General features: G+C 33.6%; 1 protein-coding gene across 1 annotated transcript in view; it reads left to right on the forward strand.

Annotated features, from left to right (window-relative positions):
• Positions 1-11,029: 11,029 nt before the first annotated feature.
• Positions 11,030-22,520, forward strand: part of LOC107456121 (cytochrome P450 4c3) — a 57,092-nt gene continuing 45,601 nt past the window's right edge. Inside the window, exon 1 of the mRNA XM_087152027.1 lies at positions 11,030-11,208. The gene's annotated coding sequence lies outside the window, so the exon portion shown is untranslated. The remainder of the gene's footprint in view (positions 11,209-22,520) is intronic.

The raw sequence follows: 22,520 nt of genomic DNA on the forward strand, positions 1-22,520 counted from the left end.
ATGTAGGAATGAAAATTTCTGCCTGTAAGGCGGTCCGCATAGATAGGTGTAGAAGCCATTTTCAATTCACCATATGTTTTTAGTAAGCTCTCAATTAGTTCCATGCGAAAGTTCAAATGCCTTAGAGACCCCGCGCAGTAAATGATGACAGATGCACGTTAAATCTGTCGAGTCTCAAAGTCCTCCATGTTCCCATAACAAATCAAAACCTCTGGGGGTACTGATCCAGGAGTTTCCTTGTCTTCTGGATTGGTTCAAAATTACAAGGATACGGCGTTGAACATTAGTAGTCGTAAACCTAAAAATTGGGTCGGCTGTTCAACGGCGGTCATAAAATAAAATAAAATTACTCAGCGAGCCACCGTTCTTTTTGTACAATACAAAAGAATTCCACACACATTGGTTTAAAATTTGTCTAAAAATTTTCACGTAGTATATATACAGTGGTGGCCAAAAGTGTGGACACTTTTTGAAAGTTACATGTTTTTCAAATTTGTGTGCTTGTAGAATATATAAATTTTCACTTAAATACAAACGTTTATATATCAAATTGAAGGTAATTTAATGTAGAATTTAATAATAAATACAGTATTACAATATCAGTGTTACAAAAAAGGTTATGCATCAAATAGTCAGATCTATCTTAGATTTGCATTTTTTTAAAGTGATACTTACACAATCAATATTTAGTAGGATAACCCTTATTTTTTAAGACAGCTTCACAGTGTCTTTTCATCGAGTGAACGAGTGTTTGGAGTTCATCTTTCGTAATCACATGGTGACAAGAATCAATTATAGCTTCACTTAGTTGTCTTTTATTGGATGGACGTTTTTTTCGTACAAGAATTTTCAAACGTGTCTCCACAAATTTTCAATTGGATTAAGATCAGGGCTGTTTCCTGACCATGGTAATATATCTATGCCTTTATTTTGAAACCATGCTTCGCATACTTTTGCTGTGTGGCATGGAGCTGAATCCTGCTGAAAAATAAATGGTGCGTTGTTGGAGAAGAGATCCCTGATTGAAGGTATCAATTTTGGTTTCAGGGCAGTTTCAATGTATTTTTTGGCATTCAGGATGCCATCAATCACTTGAATTCGGAACACACCATCTGCAGACATACATGCCTAATCATGGCATTTGTTGGATATTTTTTAGTTGCTTCAATGCAATCAGGATGAAGCGCTTCACCTACTCTATGTCTCACGTATTTTCTACCATCACTTCCAAAGAGCGATATTTTACTCTCATCACTCCAGATTACTTGCTTCCATTGATTTTCTGACCATTTAATGTGTTCTTTTGCCGACTTAACTCGTTTTTCGCGTTGCTTTTGACTTAAATATGGTTTTTTCCTTGGAATTCTAGCTTGTAGTCCAAATCCTGATAACCTTCTTCTTATTGTTCTTGAACTTACTGCAATACCAGCTGCATTCATTTCACATCTAATGGCATCTGATGAAATTTTTCTATCTTGAAGGCATAGCCATTTAATTTTTCTATCGGTAGTAGCACTTTTGCATTTTTTTCGACCTGATTTGGCATTCTGAATACCAAAAATACATCGAAACTGTCCTGAAACCAAAATTGATACCTTCCATCAGGGACCTCTTCCCCAACAACGCACCATTTATTTTTCAGCAGGATTCAGCTCCATGCCACACAGCAAAAGTATGCAAAGCATGCTTTCAAAATAAAAGGCTTAGATATATTACCATAGCCAGGAAACAGCCCTGATCTCAATCCAATTGAAAATTTGTGGCGACGTTTAAAAATTCTTGTACGAAAAAAACGTCCATCCAATAAAAGACAACTTATAGAAGCTATAATTGATTCTTGGCACCATGTGATTACGAAAGATGAACTCCAAACACTCGTTCACTCGATGAAAAGACGCTGTGAAACTGTCTTAAAAAATAAGGGTTATCCCACTAAGTATTGATTGTGTAAGTATCACTTTAAAAAAATGCAAATCTAAGATAGATTTTACTATTAGTTGCATAACTTTTTTTGTAATGCAGATATTGTAATACTGTATTTATTATTAAATTCTACATTAAATTACCTTCAATTTGATATATAAACGTTTGTATTTAAGTGAAAATTTATATATTCTACAAGCACACAAAGTTGAAAAACATGTAACTTTCAAAAAGTGTCCACACTTTTGGCCACCACTGTATATATATATATATATATATATATATATATATATATATATATATATATATATATATATATATATATATATATATATATATATATATATATATATTTGATTTTGTATTGTCCGGCAATATGGCATACATTGGTCTCCCATATCAACCCCTCCCATCTCTAAATTATAATCAATTGTGGGTTTCGGTTTTCTTGATGATGTTCTTTTGGATAATCCCATTGTTTTTCTTCCTTATTTTTTCTTGTTCAATAAAGTTTATTTTGTGAATCGTGCTCAGCATTAAGATAGGTTTTTTGTCCATGTATTTTTTTTATTTTATTTCCTATGAGCTGCACAATCAGCTTTCCCAATGAGCAGACCCAGTGCGATCTCCATAAGTGATCCACTCTTTCAGGACCACCACAATGGGTGAGATATCGTTGGCCATGTTAATTTGGACGTTTAGTTTCTGTCACACTAGATGGCAGCACCGAGACTCTATTTGTATGCTAAAGTGCACTAGGAATTTAATTTTGCCGGAAATGCCAAGAGCCAATAAGGCATTCCAGGGATCTTTTACATGCCGCATAATCATACGACATGGCCGCTGACGATTTTCTGCATCCCGAAAATCTGATGTTTGGGTCAGGGCTTGTCCATGTATTTAAAAACACTGATTTTTTCCAATTTGATATCCAGTTATTTCTCCTCTTTTTAGTTTCGTACTTTTTACCCCTTGGGGTATTCCAATACGGTTTATCCTCATCGTTCCATATCCATCAGTTTTCTTGGTCAGAAGGTACTCTGCGAGTTCAATAGAAGTGTAATAATTGTCTAATGTTACGCAATATTCTTTATTTAAGAGATCTTGTATCAAAGTTAAAACAATATTACTAGTTGACTTGAAGTTTGCGTTGAAATTGAGTGGGGTATTTTTGCCGGTGTGAATATTGCAGATGTAGCCACTGCTCAACTCACATAACTGGTAGAATTTCATACCAAATCTAGTTCTTTTCTTCGGAAGATACATCTTAAAATAGAGTATTCCTTTATACAATATTAAAGATTCGTCAACTGAAATATCCTTTTCAGGCACATATACAGTTTTAAATATCTCATTTATATAATTATAGACTTCGTATATTTTCCACAATCCCGGTTGTGGATGTTTGGCAGGATCATGTGAAGAATTGTTTGCAAAATGCAGAAATTTCATCAGAAGAGAATATCTCTTTTCTGACATTACATGTCCTACATATGGTGATGATATTAGTAACTTTGTGGACCAATACCATTTTTGCACAGGCACTCCCATCAAAAGAATTAGGGCAAACAAAACTCGAATTTTACTCGAGTTTGTGTCCTACCAGTCCTTCACTCGAGAACTTGGTGTTAAATCACTAGTCTCAACGAAACTCTCCGCATATCGATTTGTTTCAGTAGCAATGTAACTCACTACGTCGTCATCGAAGAAAATACTGAAATACTCTAAAGGAGTATGAGTATAAATAGGCGTCTGTACACCAGGTTTTCCAGTAAATTAATACCTCGGAGTCCGTGGCGTAGGATCGCTTTCATCTAGTTTACACCCTATTCATCCATCAAGTTTTGGTTCAGTATCTTCGTCTTCTGAATCCGAAGAGGATGAGTCAGAGTATTCTTCTGAATCCATTTAGAAAGTAAATAATGAGAACTGTAGATTTTAATAAAGCAATGAAAAACTTAAGTCTGAAAAACTGCTAAATTGAAAAAAATTTAAAGTTAAGTAAAATAATAAAAACTTTAAGTTATACAAATGATTAATTAAATTAATTTCGTCATTCTTCTTCAGCACGATAGCCCCTTACAGGCCTTGGCTGCCTCCATAGAAAGCCTTGCCATAAGGCCTTGACTGCCGCCATACAAAGAAGAATGTGCACCTTGAATAAAGCATAATCGTAGTACTTTTTCATGACAAAGTATTTTTCTGTCATGTTTATAGGTTATAATTATTGTCAATGAGTTTCACAGAAAAAGAAAAGCAGAGCAATGATTTTATTCCGATTTTGCATGCACTATATTCTATAGGCGGAAAAAAATTAGCGTTGTCAGCTAGAAGTATAGCTATTTACTTTTGTGTTTCTGAGACACCTTTTAGAAATGGTGTCTCAGAAACATATTTGGAATAACTAATTCTTTTTATGAAAAAAATTTACTTGATATTAATCATACTAAATCAATACAACCAAAAAATTTTAAAAATATTTTTATTTTTGTACAATTGGATTCTGTTACTTTGACGTACTTTTTTTTATAATACATATTATTGTTTGATTCATATTGTAAAATTCATTCACACGAAATTAAAAGCAATAGACAAAGCAGCAAAGAATATGGACTGAACAAACGTGGCCTTCTGGTTTGAGTGAAACAATTGTGATACCTCTCTCTTTCTCTCTCTCTCTCTCTCTCTCTCTCTCTCTCTCTCTATATATATATATATATATATATATATATATATATATATATATATATATATATATATATATATATATATATATATATATAGCCGTCGTTTGAGGCAACTTGCTAAATACCTCTTTTTAGATCTTTTATAAATTTTCCGTTTAACTGGTATTGCATTGGTACACAACTAAAAAAATTTTTACGCCTTTTATTTTCTAGCTGAAGTTCTTTTTCAAAATAAAAATTATGATTTTTCTATCGTTTGAATGTTGATTTAAAGCATAATCCAAAATTCAGAGTTAATTAACAAAATATGAAAGAGAAATAAGTATTATAGTAAATTTTTTTTTAAAAAAAACGTCATTGATATTATATTATGTAATATTTAAAAAAAGTTAGTATTAAAATAGTCTATGATACGTACTCAGTAATAACTTATGTTAGTTTCATGCTATCAGTGATCATTTTTAAAGTTTAGTTTTTTATAATTATGTTATGTGAATTAGGATATAAAACAAAAGAAGTCAGAAATGATAGAAAACAATAAACTAATAAAAAAATTGGGTGTGATGGCCAATGACGTCTCTTCAAATACAAAACGTCGCAGAGCTTTTCTGGAATTATTGTTAGAGCATCACATTAAAGATCCATCATTTACGGAAGATGACATTAGAGAAGAAGTGAATACTTTTATATTAGCTGTAACTTTTTTTTTTGTATATATGAATACTTTTTTGTATAGCTGTAAGTAAGTCAGTGGCGGATCCAGAAATTTTTCCTGGGGGGAGGGGGGTCATAGATTCAGATTCCCCCCCATACAATTAATTTTCTTTATACATTTTTTTTTAATATTTATGATGCAGTAATGCTGGGTTGGTTGGTTGGTTGGTTGGTGTCGTATCCTCTATTGAATCATACTTCATGGTGTGCTTGAATAGTTTTTGTTATTTCTATGGCATTAAATGAATAAAAATCCTCTTATGTGGGGTAGTTTAAGAGGTGAAGGCCTGCAACAACTGCAGGGCAGTTAAAAACATGAAATGGTGTCAGTTCCACATTAAGACAGTTGCCACAGTTTTGATATTTTCTAGTCCCATCTGTAGAATTTCGTAGTTCGTAGTAGTGTAGTTTTGATGTTTTGTTCTTAGTCTGATGAGAGTAGTGACTGTCTTCCTATCGATGTCAAGGTTAGTTATTTGATCGTGGGCTTTGATTTTTAAAGGGGTGAACAGTCTTGACTTTGCAAAAGCATTTGCATCTGCCAACGTGGTTGGGATTGTATTTTGATTGAGATCTCTGTCATTTTTAGCCAAGGAATCAGCTATTTCATTGAACTCTAGGTTCACATGGGCGGGAATCCACTGCAAGAAGCATTTTTTCCGGAGACGCTGAAGTTGTCCAAGTTGTTCTATGATATTCAGGATTAGGCTTGAGGTACCTTTGCTGAGGGCCTGTAAGGGCTGGTATCCAATAAAAAAAAATACTAAAGAATTTAAATTAACAAAAAAAAACTAAAGTTACATTTTTAAAGAAATCCGACAAAAAAAAAAACATGGCACATGATCTATCAGTGGAAGTACATAAAATCGAGGCGCTGTTTAACCCAGCGATACTAAAAACTAAAAAAACACATACCTTTTTTTGATGAGAAGTCGATAACTCACAACTATTTAAAAGCACAACTGTAAAAAACTAAATAAAGAGTCAAGTGTTTTAAATGAAAAGGAAGTTCATTTTTATTTTGGGTTTTTCTGACGTTGAGGCAGCAGCAAAAATCAATTATGGCAATTCTGACAGGTAACACACATCATGGCAATCAGTCAGATGGAAATCCATGGCTCCATGGTTAGTGGGAAATTGATTGATATAGAACAGCGGTTTCCAACTTACATGAGGCCGGGGGCCACAATTAACAACGCAAATCAAATGGCGGGCCGCAACTTTATCAAAATTTTATGTAGGACTCTTTTATGTTTGAAGGAACATTAAATATTACTGTCAGATTTTTACCAAGTTGTACAAAAGAAAAGTATTGAATCACAAATTAAAATAAGAAGTGGATTTTTAAAAATACTTAATTGTTACTAATAATATTTCTAAAAATATTAAACAAATAATAAAAATTCGGGCTACAATAACTTTAATGTGCACCTATGTATTAAGCAATTAATATGCAACAGATATCTAATTGTTAAGATATAAATCTTTGAAAAGGTTGGTATTAAAACTTACATAGTACCACACATAATGTTCAATGAGAAAATTGAGGTTTGTCTGCGGCAACCACCAGAGAATAGATATTTACATTTAAAACTTACAAATGTGTGTGTAAGTATTTTCGTCCAAATTGAGTGGTTTCAAAAAGTTAAGTCGGAGAATTTCTTCGGGAAAATTTCTAATACACACGCTGAATTATATTCACAAAATACAAAAAAATGAAATGAAAAAGAGAAACAAACACGATTATTTTTGCATTTGAATAAATATTTTCTTAGATGCAAAATCCGAGAAAAAATTTTTTTTTGCCCCATTGGTATGTTAAATTTAACAGAAAGGACGAAATTAGGTTTTTATTGACGAGAAAAGTATTTTAAACCCAGAGAGAGTTTTTACGAAAATTGTCCTAAAAAAATGACAACTAATATATTTTAGTTCGCGGGCCACAAAAAAGGCTTCGCGGGCCGGATGCGGCCCCCGGGCCTCCAGTTAGAAACCCCTGATATAGAAAGTGGAGTAGGGCGGGATAGCCTGGTCGGTAGAGCGCTGGGCTCATGTCCGAGAGTTCGTGGGTTCGAACCCCGCCGGCTGAAGAATCCCCGTGTAGTATAGTGACTGATGCACGTTAAATCTGTTGAGTCGCAAAAGCCCTCCATGTTACCATAACAAATCAAAACCTCTGGGGGTACTGGATTGGAGATCGATCGCTCTCTGATTCAGGTCAAAATTACGATCTGTGGTTGTATGAATGGGTCCGCCCTGTAAACGGGTGCGACGTATGGTGTGGCAGAAGTCGAATTCTTTACCATAGATGGCGCCACTGGAAAACAAGAACAATCGCACCCCCAATTGCTGCTATGTTGAAAGGTTATTCTTCATAAGTTCTGTTCTCGTTGTCTGTTTTGATGGTATGTCATATAGATCTATTGTTGATTTTTGACAAGCTAATTTGGCCTGTCTATCAACTTCCCCATTGCCCTAATATCCTTTGTGGGCTTTAATCTAGTGGAATTTAGTAATATTGTTGTAAGTATTTTTTTATCATTTGAACTAAGAAATCATTCGTGTTTGTGTTGCTAAGGACTAGAAGACTGGAGTGTGAGTCAGAATAGATGTTTCTTTCGCTATTGATATTATTTTGGTGTATCCAGTAGAGTTTCGCCCATAATTCTGCTTTGAATAGTCTGAAGTTGCGAGACTCTACAAGACCACCATCGACATATATTACGAATACACACCCTACTTTGTATTTGCCGTAATAAATTAACCTGTCCGTGAATATCTCAATTCCGTCTTTTGTTGGTAAATTATAGTCACAATTTATGAATTTTAATTCTGCGGGAAGTCTGGTAAAGGTACGTATCATCGCTTTTATGGAAATAAATATTCGCAATTTTTTCTTCTGCATTAATAAATAAATCTAATGGGATGGTCCTGGCCAAAACGTATAGTGCATCTGTTCAAGATTGTCATGTAGGCGTTTGTTATGGAGAGAAGAGGAATTCGTACTATTTTTTTAAGTCTGTTCTGACTTGATTACTGTTCCAGATTTTGGATCCATAAGTGATTAATTTTTGTGTACTATTTTGGAAAACAAATTTTTTAATGTGTGGGCTCATACCCCAGTCAACTCCAGAGAGTCTGTTCAGTTTAGCTTGGAAGAAAGAGATTTTATTGTAAAGCTTATCCAAATGGGGCATTCAGGAGAGTTGACAGTTAAGTCGGAGCCCAAGGTAAGTTATGGTTTAAATTATGGATACACTCTGTCCACTCAGTCTTACGGTTGCTTTTCTAGTGATCTTGTTAAATTTTGGAAAGACTATGGTTTGTGTTTTTGCTTGACTAAATTTGAGGTTTTGCGTTTTTGCCCACTTCGGAAAAGTCTCAAGTACAGTAGTCATTTGTGGGCCCAGTCGATTAAAAATTGATCCCGAAATCATTACAAAGAAATCGTCAGCAAAAGCAAAAAAAAATTCATTCATTTTCCTGTCTTATTTTAGATTTATATTGGCGATGAGTAGGCACAGGATGGGACCATGGCTCGAACCCTGTGGCACTCCAATAGTAGCGTTTTGTAAAATCTCTGTATTCTGTATGGAGTAGCTCACAGATCTATCATTTAAGAAGCTTCTGATTAAGTTCGTTAGAGTGAAACTACAATTCAGTGTATTCAATTCATTCATGGGAATTTTCCACTCTACACAGTCAAAAGCTCCCTTGATGTCGAGGGAGACTAATGAGTGGTGCCCATTTTCTTAAACTGTTTATGGAACTGATTAGACATTTAATAGCTGATGTGGTTAATCTATGCTTTCGGAAACCGTATTGATCATGGTGCAGGAGGTCATTTTCTTCCAGGGAAAAGGTTAACCCATTTGTAACGAGCTTGTCTAGGACTTTGCCCTACACCGGAAGCAAGGATATTGGACGATATCCATCAGGTATGAAAAGATCCTTTCCTGGCTTAGGTATTAAAATAATTTTTGCTTTTTTCCAAATGGTTGGAAAATGTTCAAAAAATGGAAAATGAAATAAATTGTTGATGGAAAAATGAAATAAATTTATATCTGAATATCTAATTCTGTTAGGTTGTTCAGTTGTTGATCTGTCAAAAGTTATCCCCTTAGTGATTACTAAGATAGATCCCCTTAGTGATTACTAAGATTACTTAGTGATACTTAGTGATTACCCCGATGGTCACTAAGTGTTTATCTGTCAACGACTTGCCAATTATGTATCGGAAGATCTCTAGAATAAGTGGTTAAAACAATCCAGCTTCTGCCCTTAGTAGAGTTATAGGTTGGTGGTGAATTAGGGTCATTTGCAACTTCTAAGTCGATCAAGACAATAAATTCCGTCACTTTCACTCCTCTGTTGTCGTCGCTACCACCCCAGAATGAATTTTTAGCATTGAAGTCTCCATCTATTATAAATGGGTAAGCTCTGAACTTCTGCAGATTGTAAATTGTTTAATGTTGGCGTAAGTTCAGCTGAGGGAGGCACATAGGTGGAAACGAAATAGAATCTGTTTTGTCTGTAGTTACATTCAACCACAACTAAGCCCCTTTCAATAGTTAATGGGAAAATGTCGATCTGCCCTTTTTAAAAAATTGCCGCGCTTCTCCGCCTGTCTTTACTTGCGATTATTTGAATATCTGTTTGAAATCCCGTGATATAATTGTCTGTATACGGTTCATTAATTGATCCAATGAGTATATCTAGAAAGACATCACCATGTGAAACATTACGGACGTTACCTTTTATTGTATTAATCAATCTTTTACTCATATAGCGCTTCGCCTCCTTTCTAGTAAGTAGACTGTGTCTTAAAAAAATTTTACTCCGGTGTTGGCGCTTTGCACCAAACTATGTGACTAGACATACTCCTTTTTTTATGTCGTGTTAATGTTATTATGTTAGTCAAGAATATTGAATAAAAAACATAACTCTTCAAAAATAAATAAATAAAACAGTTAGCAAGTCTTTTCATTTTATTAAATTTTGATGAGACAAAACTTAATATACATTTATAGGATAAAATTATTGAAGTTTACATCTTAAGCACTCAAACAGATAGTTTTCTTGTTATCTAGGACATTACACATTAAGTTCATTTGCTAAATGTGTTTTCCCTTTCTAATCAAAACTCTAGACGTTTAAAACTTATTCAAAGAAAATTTTATGCAATTTTAATTTTCACTTCAAACTTAAAATTTTACCAAATGTAGCTGTTACTCTTATTACATTTTGAAAAATTAAATAAATAAAAGTATTTTAGTACTTTACGTAAACACTACTTTCTTTTTCTAGTCATCAAAAATAAGCAAATCACAATTTCCTTTTCCTTTATGAGAATGCTATAACATGGGGAAATTGATTTATGGCAAATTCTTTTTCTATTAACAGAAAAATTTAAAGTACGGAAAACTTTAGATAAACCTAGAGAAAATCATGAAGTTTCTTACTCTGAAAAATATTTTTCTTTAAAAAAAAACAATATCAATACCTGAACAAATTATTATAGGATAACTTCCCAACTGCCTAATCATAATTAATCATGTCCTAATTTATTTGCATTTCGATATTTTGAAAAAAAAGTTTCAGCAATATAAACCTCCTAGTTTACTTTAGATTTACCTGAAATCAAGAAAAGTTTGCGCAGCTGAGTGTAGAGATGATTAAATCAGAAAGACTTCACCTATACATCAGATTTTAGATAACAAAAAAATCTGTTTTATAGAAACGCTAGATCGTAATGTGTGAAAACGTTAATGGATGCTTTTTCCTCATTATTTTTGAAAATTAAAAATACTATTAAGTAATTCTTCTAATGATTTAAAACATTTTGTTAATCTATCTTCTTATTATATAAAACGCTAATACGTACGTATGTATCAATAAAACAGATGATATTTCTTTTCTCGCGTTGGCAGCAGTTTTCATTTTTTATTGATAGGATTCGGCGCGCAAGAGCACGTAGTGAGTGAGCATCATATGGCTAATCTATATTATATAAAACGCTAATACGTTTTAATTGATAGGCTTCGGCGCGCAAGAGCACGCAGTGAGCATCATATGTCTAATCGGGTGAATTCTCACCGAATTATCAAAAAAATTCTCACAAAATAATCTTCATCGAAGCCGATGCATTACATCCGGCTTTCAGTACTATTTCATATTGTTTTACAACACATGGCTTTAGCCCTCTGGTGGGAAAGACTTTAAAACAAAACTTACAACAGTTACTTTTCTCAACAACTGAAATTTAGAATAGTGTGATTAAGAAAATTATGTGAACTGTTTGCAATTTCAAATTAATATTGAAATGCACAGGTTTAGAATTTTCTACAGTGACAAGTTTTCGGAACTTCAGTGTTCAAAAAAGTATACAAAAGCTAGACGTTAGGAACGTATCCAATGAGCGAGCACGAAATGAACTGCGAAAGCAGTTCAGGGGGGGGGGGTTGGCAAGCGAGAGCGAGCAGGGGGCGAAGCGTCCTAGTCTTACATTATTTTTTATGTGAATTGTTTTTAATTTGAAAAATTAAATTTTTAAAAATTATAAACACCGTTAAGTATATCTTAATTCTTCTAATGATTTAAAACATTTTGTTTTAAAAAACATTTAAATTTACTCGATTAAAAAGATAAACCGGTGAATTGTTAGCATTTTTTTTGCGCCTCCAAATTATATTTATTTGTAACTTTCTTTTTTCAAAATATTATTAACTTGTAAAGCAATGTGCGATTAGAAGAGATTCATAGATTGAAATAATATATGAACATTAAATTTTGTTGCTCTAACTCAGGGGTTTCCAACTTACATGTGGCCGGGGGCCGCAATTAAAAACAACAGTCAAATAGCGGGCCGAAACTTCATCAAAATTTTATATAGGACTCTTTAATGTTTGAAGGAACATTAAATATTACTGTCAGATTTTTATCAAAGTTTTTTTAATATTAAGATGCAAAATAACAAGCATTACAAATATTGTTTGTTGCATAGACATATCATTTTGAATCGTCTCTTAAACAGAATCTTAGTGACAAGATTTTTCTTTTAAATTTAATTCTGTGAAAAATTAAAATTTTTTTCGACTTATTAGGAATTATAGCAACAACAAAAAATTATCGAGCATCTGAAATTAATTTTTGCTCTTTTCCACACATGCGATATTCAATTCATGGAATTTAAATGAAACATGATATTCATTCCCTCTTTTATGCGTTTTAAAATTTAGAAGTTTAAATAATGTCGTCCAAAATGAGTGGTTTCAAAAAGTTGAATGGGAGAATTTCTTCGAGAAAATTTCTGATACGCATATGCTAAATTATATTCACAAAATACAAAAAACCGAAATAAAAAAGACCAACATACACGATTATTTTTGTATTTGAATAAATATTTTCTTGGATGTAAAACCTGATAAATAAATTTTTTGCACCGTTGGTATGTTATATTTTACCTCTTTTATGCGTTTTAAAATTCACAAGTTTAAATAATGTCCAAAATGAGTGGTTTCAAAAAGTTAAATGGGAGAATTTCTTCGAGAAAATTTCTGATACGCATATGCTAAATTATATTCACAAAATACAAAAAAACGAAATAAAAAAGACCAACATACACGATTATTTTTGTATTTGAATAAATATTTTCTTGGATGTAAAACCTGATGAATAAATTTTTTGCACCGTTGGTATGTTACATTTTACCTCTTTTATGCGTTTTAAAATTTACAAGTTTAAATAATGTCGTCCAAAATGAGTGGTTTCAAAAAGTTAAATAGGAGAATTTCTTCGAGAAAATTTCTGATACGCATATGCTAAATTATATTCACAAAATACAAAAAACCGAAATAAAAAAGATCAACATACACGATTATTTTTGTATTTGAATAAATATTTTCTTGGATGTAAAATCTGATAAATAAATTTTTTGCACCGTTGGTATGTTAAATTTTACCTCTTTTATGCGTTTTAAAATTTACAAGATTAAATAATGTCGTCCAAAATGAGTGGTTTCAAAAAGTTAAATGGGAGAATTTTTTCGAGAAAATTTCTGATACGCATATGCTAAATTATATTCACAAAATACAAAAAACCGAAATAAAAAAGACCAACATACACGATTATTTTTGTATTTGAATAAATATTTTCTTGGATGTAAAACCTGATAAATAAATTTTTTGCACCGTTGGTATGTTAAATTTTACAGAAACGAAGAAATCAGGTTTTCTTTAAACGAAAGTATTTTAAACCCATATAGATTTTTTACGAAAATTGTCCACAAAAAAACGACAACTGATATATTTTCGTTCGCGGGCCACAAAAAGGGCTTCGCGGGCCGGATGCGGCCCGCCAGTTGGTAACCACTGCTCTAACTCGTAGAATTTTAACATTTAGATTCAGAAAAAATGAATTTTTTTTAAATTTGTAAAATTTGAGTTTTTTTAAAATTTCGAGTATTTTATTTCTTGTTGCTGATCGTATGATGAATTCTTTTTTCCCTAACTAGTCTCCCTCCCATATACGCAAAATTTTATGGCTTTACGATTTGAAGTAACAATTTTGTACTTGATAGATTCACCTTTCTGTACTGCCCTCATTTTAACTATTCTCCTGCCGATTCATTTCATTTTCAACTAAACAGAATTTTGTTTAAAATAGAATTTTCTCGGTTATCAAAAAGCCAAATATCTTTAAATCTATCGAAAATTGAAATTTTAGGTCCTGATAATGAAAATATTGGTTAAAAAATCATCATTTCATCGACAAATCATTTCGTCGACAGGGTTATTTTGTCGGCAGGGTCATTTCGTCGACAGGGTCATTTCGTCGACAGGGTTGTTTCGTCGATAGGCCATTTCGTCGACAGGGTCATTTCGTCGACAAGTCATTTCGTCGACAAGTCATTTCGTCGACAGGGTCATTTCGTCGACAAGTCATTTCGTCGACAGGGTCATATCGTCGACAGGGTCATTTGGTCGACAGGGTCATTTCGTTGAAAAGTCATTTCGTCGACAGGGTCATTTCGTCGACAGGGTCATTTCGTCGACAAGTCATTTCGTCGACAGGGTCATTTCGTCGACAAGTCGTTTCATCGACGGGGTCTTTTCATTGACAGGATCATTTCGTAGACAGGGTCATTTCGTCGACAAGTCATTTCGTCGACAGGGTCATTTCGTCGTCAAGTCGTTTCGTTGACAAGGTCTTTTCATTGACAGGATCATTTCGTAGACAGGGTCATTTCGTCGACAGGTCATTTCATCGACAGGGTCATTTCGTCTATAAGTCATTTAGTCGACAGGATCATTTCGTCGACAAGTCGTTTCATCGACAGGGTCTTTTCATTGACAGGATCATTTCGTAGACAGGGTCATTTCGTCGACAAGTCATTTCGTAGACAGGGTCATTTCGTCGTCAAGTCGTTTCGTCGACAGAGTCTTTTCATTGACAGGATCATTTCGTAGACAGGGTCATTTCGTCGACAGGTCATTTCATCGACAGGGTAATTTCGTCTATAAGTCACTTAGTCGACAGAATCATTTCATCGACAAGTCATTTTGTCGACAGGGTCATTTTGTCGACAGGGTCATTTCATCGATATGATCGTTTCATCGACAGGGTCATTTCGTCGGCACACCATTTTATCGACACCACTTCATCGACAGGCCGTTTCATCGACTAGGTCATTTCGTCGACAGGCCGTTTCATCGACTAGGTCATTTCGTCGACAAGTCATTTCGTCGACAGGGTCATTTTGTCGACAGGGTCATTTCGTAGACAAGTCATTTCGTCGACAGGGTCATTTCGTCGACAAGTCGTTTCATCGACAGGGTCTTTTCATTGACAGGATCATTTCGTAGACAGGGTCATTTCATCGACAAATCATTTCGTCGACAGGTTATTTTGTCGGCAGGGTCATTTCTTTGACAAGTCATTTCGTCGACAGGGTAGTTTTGTCGACAGGGTCATTTCGTCGACAGAGTCATTTTGTCGACAGGTTCATTTTGTCGACAGGGTCATTTTGTCGACAGGGTCATTTTGTCAACAGGGGTCATTTCGTCGACAATATTAAGAGAAGATCATTTTGTAGGCAAAGTCATGCGTAATTTTGAAACTAGTCTTATGATTCTTTTACAATAGACGTTATACCCCTTGCACTTTTTTGTAATTTAGTATATTTCTGATGAAATTTTTTAAGCCTAGCCTGATGCAAAATCTTAATAGTATGTTGAAGTTGCCGGAAAAAAGCATTTTATTTGAAAATTGCCTACTCCTGTATTCACATCACGTTGCAAAAACGAAACATTAATTGTATTTTACGCATTTAAGTTGTATATTACACAATTTTTTTTCTAATCATATTTAACACATTTGTTTCTAAGATTAATTTTTAATGTACATTACTGTAGATTATCATCGCAAAAGCAATTGCAACAACTATTTTGAATGATTCTTGATGTAGGGAGTGAATGGCGGGTGAAATTAGGAAGGAAAAAAAGACGGTATAAAATGAATCTGTTAGATAATGAAACCATGTGGTCGATAGATAATTTCAATGACAAGGTTTTTTCGTCAACAGGCCACTTCAGCTGCAAAAATTTTCTGTCGATAAAAAAGAAAATTATACTTATATAACGTTCCCCCGCAATGAGTAAAACGCGTTAATACAGTTTGAAATCTTGTCCAAAAAAAAGAGAAGGAAAAGGAACTAACTTTTGTTTACAAAGAATTAATCCGAAAAACACAAACCTTTTAGATAGTTAGCTAGTAAGATTACTTCTTGTTTTATCAAAAATTTATATATTCCCTGTGTTTAGATATTTATTTTTTTCAAGCTCTGTTGATTTTTTTTCATATTCAAGTAATCGTATACAAAAGCTAGACGTTAGGAACGTATCCAATGAGCGAGCACGAAATGAACTGCGAAAGCAGTTCAGGGGGGGGGGGTTGGCAAGCGAGAGCGAGCAGGGGGCGAAGCGTCCTAGTCTTACATTATTTTTTATGTGAATTGTTTTTAATTTGAAAAATTAAATTTTTAAAAATTATAAACACCGTTAAGTATATCTTAATTCTTCTAATGATTTAAAACATTTTGTTTTAAAAAACATTTAAATTTACTCGATTAAAAAGATAAACCGGTGAATTGTTAGCATTTTTTTTGCGCCTCCAAATTATATTTATTTGTAACTTTCTTTTTTCAAAATATTATTAACTTGTAAAGCAATGTGCGATTAGAAGAGATTCATAGATTGAAATAATATATGAACATTAAATTTTGTTGCTCTAACTCAGGGGTTTCCAACTTACATGTGGCCGGGGGCCGCAATTAAAAACAACAGTCAAATAGCGGGCCGAAACTTCATCAAAATTTTATATAGGACTCTTTAATGTTTGAAGGAACATTAAATATTACTGTCAGATTTTTATCAAAGTTTTTTTAATATTAAGATGCAAAATAACAAGCATTACAAATATTGTTTGTTGCATAGACATATCATTTTGAATCGTCTCTTAAACAGAATCTTAGTGACAAGATTTTTCTTTTAAATTTAATTCTGTGAAAAATTAAAATTTTTTTCGACTTATTAGGAATTATAGCAACAACAAAAAATTATCGAGCATCTGAAATTAATTTTTGCTCTTTTCCACACATGCGATATTCAATTCATGGAATTTAAATGAAACATGATATTCATTCCCTCTTTTATGCGTTTTAAAATTTAGAAGTTTAAATAATGTCGTCCAAAATGAGTGGTTTCAAAAAGTTGAATGGGAGAATTTCTTCGAGAAAATTTCTGATACGCATATGCTAAATTATATTCACAAAATACAAAAAACCGAAATAAAAAAGACCAACATACACGATTATTTTTGTATTTGAATAAATATTTTCTTGGATGTAAAACCTGATAAATAAATTTTTTGCACCGTTGGTATGTTACATTTTACCTCTTTTATGCGTTTTAAAATTCACAAGTTTAAATAATGTCCAAAATGAGTGGTTTCAAAAAGTTAAATGGGAGAATTTCTTCGAGAAAATTTCTGATACGCATATGCTAAATTATATTCACAAAATACAAAAAAACGAAATAAAAAAGACCAACATACACGATTATTTTTGTATTTGAATAAATATTTTCTTGGATGTAAAACCTGATGAATAAATTTTTTGCACCGTTGGTATGTTACATTTTACCTCTTTTATGCGTTTTAAAATTTACAAGTTTAAATAATGTCGTCCAAAATGAGTGGTTTCAAAAAGTTAAATAGGAGAATTTCTTCGAGAAAATTTCTGATACGCATATGCTAAATTATATTCACAAAATACAAAAAACCGAAATAAAAAAGATCAACATACACGATTATTTTTGTATTTGAATAAATATTTTCTTGGATGTAAAATCTGATAAATAAATTTTTTGCACCGTTGGTATGTTAAATTTTACCTCTTTTATGCGTTTTAAAATTTACAAGATTAAATAATGTCGTCCAAAATGAGTGGTTTCAAAAAGTTAAATGGGAGAATTTTTTCGAGAAAATTTCTGATACGCATATGCTAAATTATATTCACAAAATACAAAAAACCGAAATAAAAAAGACCAACATACACGATTATTTTTGTATTTGAATAAATATTTTCTTGGATGTAAAACCTGATAAATAAATTTTTTGCACCGTTGGTATGTTAAATTTTACAGAAACGAAGAAATCAGGTTTTCTTTAAACGAAAGTATTTTAAACCCATATAGATTTTTTACGAAAATTGTCCACAAAAAAACGACAACTGATATATTTTCGTTCGCGGGCCACAAAAAGGGCTTCGCGGGCCGGATGCGGCCCGCCAGTTGGTAACCACTGCTCTAACTCGTAGAATTTTAACATTTAGATTCAGAAAAAATGAATTTTTTTTAAATTTGTAAAATTTGAGTTTTTTTAAAATTTCGAGTATTTTATTTCTTGTTGCTGATCGTATGATGAATTCTTTTTTCCCTAACTAGTCTCCCTCCCATATACGCAAAATTTTATGGCTTTACGATTTGAAGTAACAATTTTGTACTTGATAGATTCACCTTTCTGTACTGCCCTCATTTTAACTATTCTCCTGCCGATTCATTTCATTTTCAACTAAACAGAATTTTGTTTAAAATAGAATTTTCTCGGTTATCAAAAAGCCAAATATCTTTAAATCTATCGAAAATTGAAATTTTAGGTCCTGATAATGAAAATATTGGTTAAAAAATGCAATAGAACTAGAGATATAATTATCATTTATGATGAGAATAAATTGCAACTTCAAAGCATAAAATTAGAATAATCCTTAAAAAACCAAATTCACGTTAAAAATATTGAGCATTATTTTTGAAGAGGAAAATTTAGTTTGAAATAAAATAGAAAAATAAATTCTTTAATGAATTACAATAAATTTTAACATGGCAAAAAATTAAAACATTAAGATGATAGGAAATGCCTTCGGTTCAAAAATAGTATGCATAATTATGACAAACGGGACCAAGTTACTCAATTTATAACAGTGTACTACAAAAGAACTTTATCATCTTTATTTAATTTCACGAAGAAAAAAAAACGATCAGAGATTTTTTACATTATTTAGCATTTTCGAAGCAAGTAAAATTCAAAGTCATCGCCCGAACCGAATAAGAAAGAGTTTTTTTTTTAAATGGCAGGCACTTGGAACTTATTGTCCATTGGCCGGGTCGCATTCATTTCATCGACAATCACTTCATCGACACACCATTTCATCGATACCACTTCATCGACAGGCCGTTTCATCGACTAGGACATTTCGTCGACAGGCCGTTTCCTCGACAGGGTTGTTTCGTCGACAGGCCATTTCATCGACAGGGTCATTTCGTCGACAAGTCATTTCGTCGACAGGGTCATTTCGTCGACAGGGTCATTTCGTCGACAGGGTCATTTCGTCGACAGGGTCATTTCGTCGACAAGTCATTTCGTCGACAATTCGTTTCATCGACAGGGTCTTTTCATTGACAGGATCATTTCGTAGACAGGGTCATTTCGTCGACAAGTCATTTCGTCGACAGGGTCATTTCGTCGACAAGTCGTTTCGTCGACCGGGTCTTTTCATTGACAGGATCATTTCGTAGACAGGCTCATTTCGTCGACAGGTCATTTCATCGACAGGGTCATTTCGTCTATAAGTCATTTAGTCGACAGGATCATTTCATCGACAAGTCATTTCGTCGACAGGGTCATTTTGTCGACAGGGTCATTTCATCGATATGATCGTTTCATCGACAGGGTCTTTTCATCGACATATCATTTCGTCGACAAGTCATTTCGTCGACAGGGTCATTTCATTGACAGGGTCATTTCGTCGACAAGGTCATTTCATCGACAGTGTCATTTCGTCAACAGGGTCATTTCGTCGACAGGTTCATTTCATCGACAGGGTCATTTCGTCGACATGATCGTTTCCTCGACAGGGTCATTTCATCGACAAATCATTTCGTCGACAGGGTTATTTTGTCGGCAGGGTCATTTCGTCGACAGGGTTGTTTCGTCGATAGGCCATTTCGTCGACAGGGTCATTTCGTCGACAAGTCATTTCGTCGACAAGTCATTTCGTCGACAGGGTCATTTCGTCGACAAGTCATTTCGTCGACAGGGTCATATCGTCGACAGGGTCATTTCGTCGACAGGGTCATTTCGTTGAAAAGTCATTTCGTCGACAGGGTCATTTCGTCGACAGGGTCATTTCGTCGACAAGTCATTTCGTCGACAGGGTCATTTCGTCGACAAGTCGTTTCATTGACAGGGTCATTTCGTCGTCAAGTCGTTTCGTCGACAAGGTCTTTTCATTGACAGGATCATTTCGTAGACAGGGTCATTTCGTCGACAGGTCATTTCATCGACAGGGTCATTTCGTCTATAAGTCATTTAGTCGACAGGATCATTTCGTCGACAAGTCGTTTCATCGACAGTGTCTTTTCATTGACAGGATCATTTCGTAGACAGGGTCATTTCGTCGACAAGTCATTTCGTAGACAGGGTCATTTCGTCGTCAAGTCGTTTCGTCGACAGAGTCTTTTCATTGACAGGATCATTTCGTAGACAGGGTCATTTCGTCGACAGGTCATTTCATCGACAGGGTAATTTCGTCTATAAGTCATTTAGTCGACAGAATCATTTCATCGACAAGTCATTTTGTCGACAGGGTCATTTTGTCGACAGGGTCATTTCATCGATATGATCGTTTCATCGACAGGGTCATTTCGTCGGCACACCATTTTATCGACACCACTTCATCGACAGGCCGTTTCATCGACTAGGTCATTTCGTCGACAGGCCGTTTCATCGACTAGGTCATTTCGTCGACAAGTCATTTCGTCGACAGGGTCATTTTGTCGACAGGGTCATTTCGTAGACAAGTCATTTCGTCGACAGGGTCATTTCGTCGACAAGTCGTTTCATCGACAGGGTCTTTTCATTGACAGGATCATTTCGTAGACAGGGTCATTTCATCGACAAATCATTTCGTCGACAGGGTTATTTTGTCGGCAGGGTCATTTCTTTGACAAGTCATTTCGTCGACAGGGTAGTTTTGTCGACAGGGTCATTTCGTCGACAGAGTCATTTTGTCGACAGGTTCATTTTGTCGACAGGGTCATTTTGTCAACAGGGTCATTTTTGTCAACAGGGGTCATTTCGTCGACAATATTAAGAGAAGATCATTTTGTAGGCAAAGTCATGCGTAATTTTGAAACTAGTCTTATGATTCTTTTACAATAGACGTTATACCCCTTGCACTTTTTTGTAATTTAGTATATTTCTGATGAAATTTTTTAAGCCTAGCCTGATGCAAAATCTTAATAGTATGTTGAAGTTGCCGGAAAAAAGCATTTTATTTGAAAATTGCCTACTCCTGTATTCACATCACGTTGCAAAAACGAAACATTAATTGTATTTTACGCATTTAAGTTGTATATTACACAATTTTTTTTCTAATCATATTTAACACATTTGTTTCTAAGATTAATTTTTAATGTACATTACTGTAGATTATCATCGCAAAAGCAATTGCAACAACTATTTTGAATGATTCTTGATGTAGGGAGTGAATGGCGGGTGAAATTAGGAAGGAAAAAAAGACGGTATAAAATGAATCTGTTAGATAATGAAACCATGTGGTCGATAGATAATTTCAATGACAAGGTTTTTTCGTCAACAGGCCACTTCAGCTGCAAAAATTTTCTGTCGATAAAAAAGAAAATTATACTTATATAACGTTCCCCCGCAATGAGTAAAACGCGTTAATACAGTTTGAAATCTTGTCCAAAAAAAAGAGAAGGAAAAGGAACTAACTTTTGTTTACAAAGAATTAATCCGAAAAACACAAACCTTTTAGATAGTTAGCTAGTAAGATTACTTCTTGTTTTATCAAAAATTTATATATTCCCTGTGTTTAGATATTTATTTTTTTCAAGCTCTGTTGATTTTTTTTCATATTCAAGTAATCGTTAATTTTGTTACTATTGACATATTAATAAAATTTTCTTACATGAAATTTCAATATTTATATATTTTCTCTTTAAAAGAAAGATCGATATACGAAAAAAACAAACTAAGTTGTATGAGTGGCTATTACGAAGGTTAGCGAGCGAAGTGAGCAACGGGCTGAACTTCCTAGCATTATAAAATTCTTGGGGAAAAAATGCATGAGGGGAAAAAAAAAATGAAAATCCAACTTGGAAAACATTGGGAAATAATGTTGATAAAAATTTTTGTTCTAATCCTCTTCCTCATGTCTTTGTCAGCTATTCTGCTGAAGAGGGAAGTTTCTGACAATTCTTGTAAAATTTAAATGAAATATTATTTGAAACAAAAATCTTGTTCTCGCATTTCCAGTTTATTTTATTTCTTATTTAATTAATTATTTATTACGTTTTGGCGTTTAATAGTTTAATATGTATTTTATTCTATATGTTCCCTAAACATTTATAAGTTTTTTTACCTTATAAAATAAACTTCGTTAATGTGAAAAAAGAAAAAAAAATTCACAATGACTCCACATCCTCGGTATGCGATGCAATCGAAATGATATAAAAAATGGCTCTAAATCAGAGGAGGGGAGGAAACCTGTCTAATTGGTTTTTATGATCTAAAACATTTGGGAAAAAAAAACGCAATTTACTACGATATAACAAATAAATT

Source organism: Parasteatoda tepidariorum, chromosome 9 (assembly GCF_982258835.1).
Source record: "Parasteatoda tepidariorum strain Cologne lab strain chromosome 9, Ptep-v5.0, whole genome shotgun sequence".
Classification (NCBI taxonomy): Eukaryota; Metazoa; Arthropoda; class Arachnida; order Araneae; family Theridiidae; genus Parasteatoda; species Parasteatoda tepidariorum.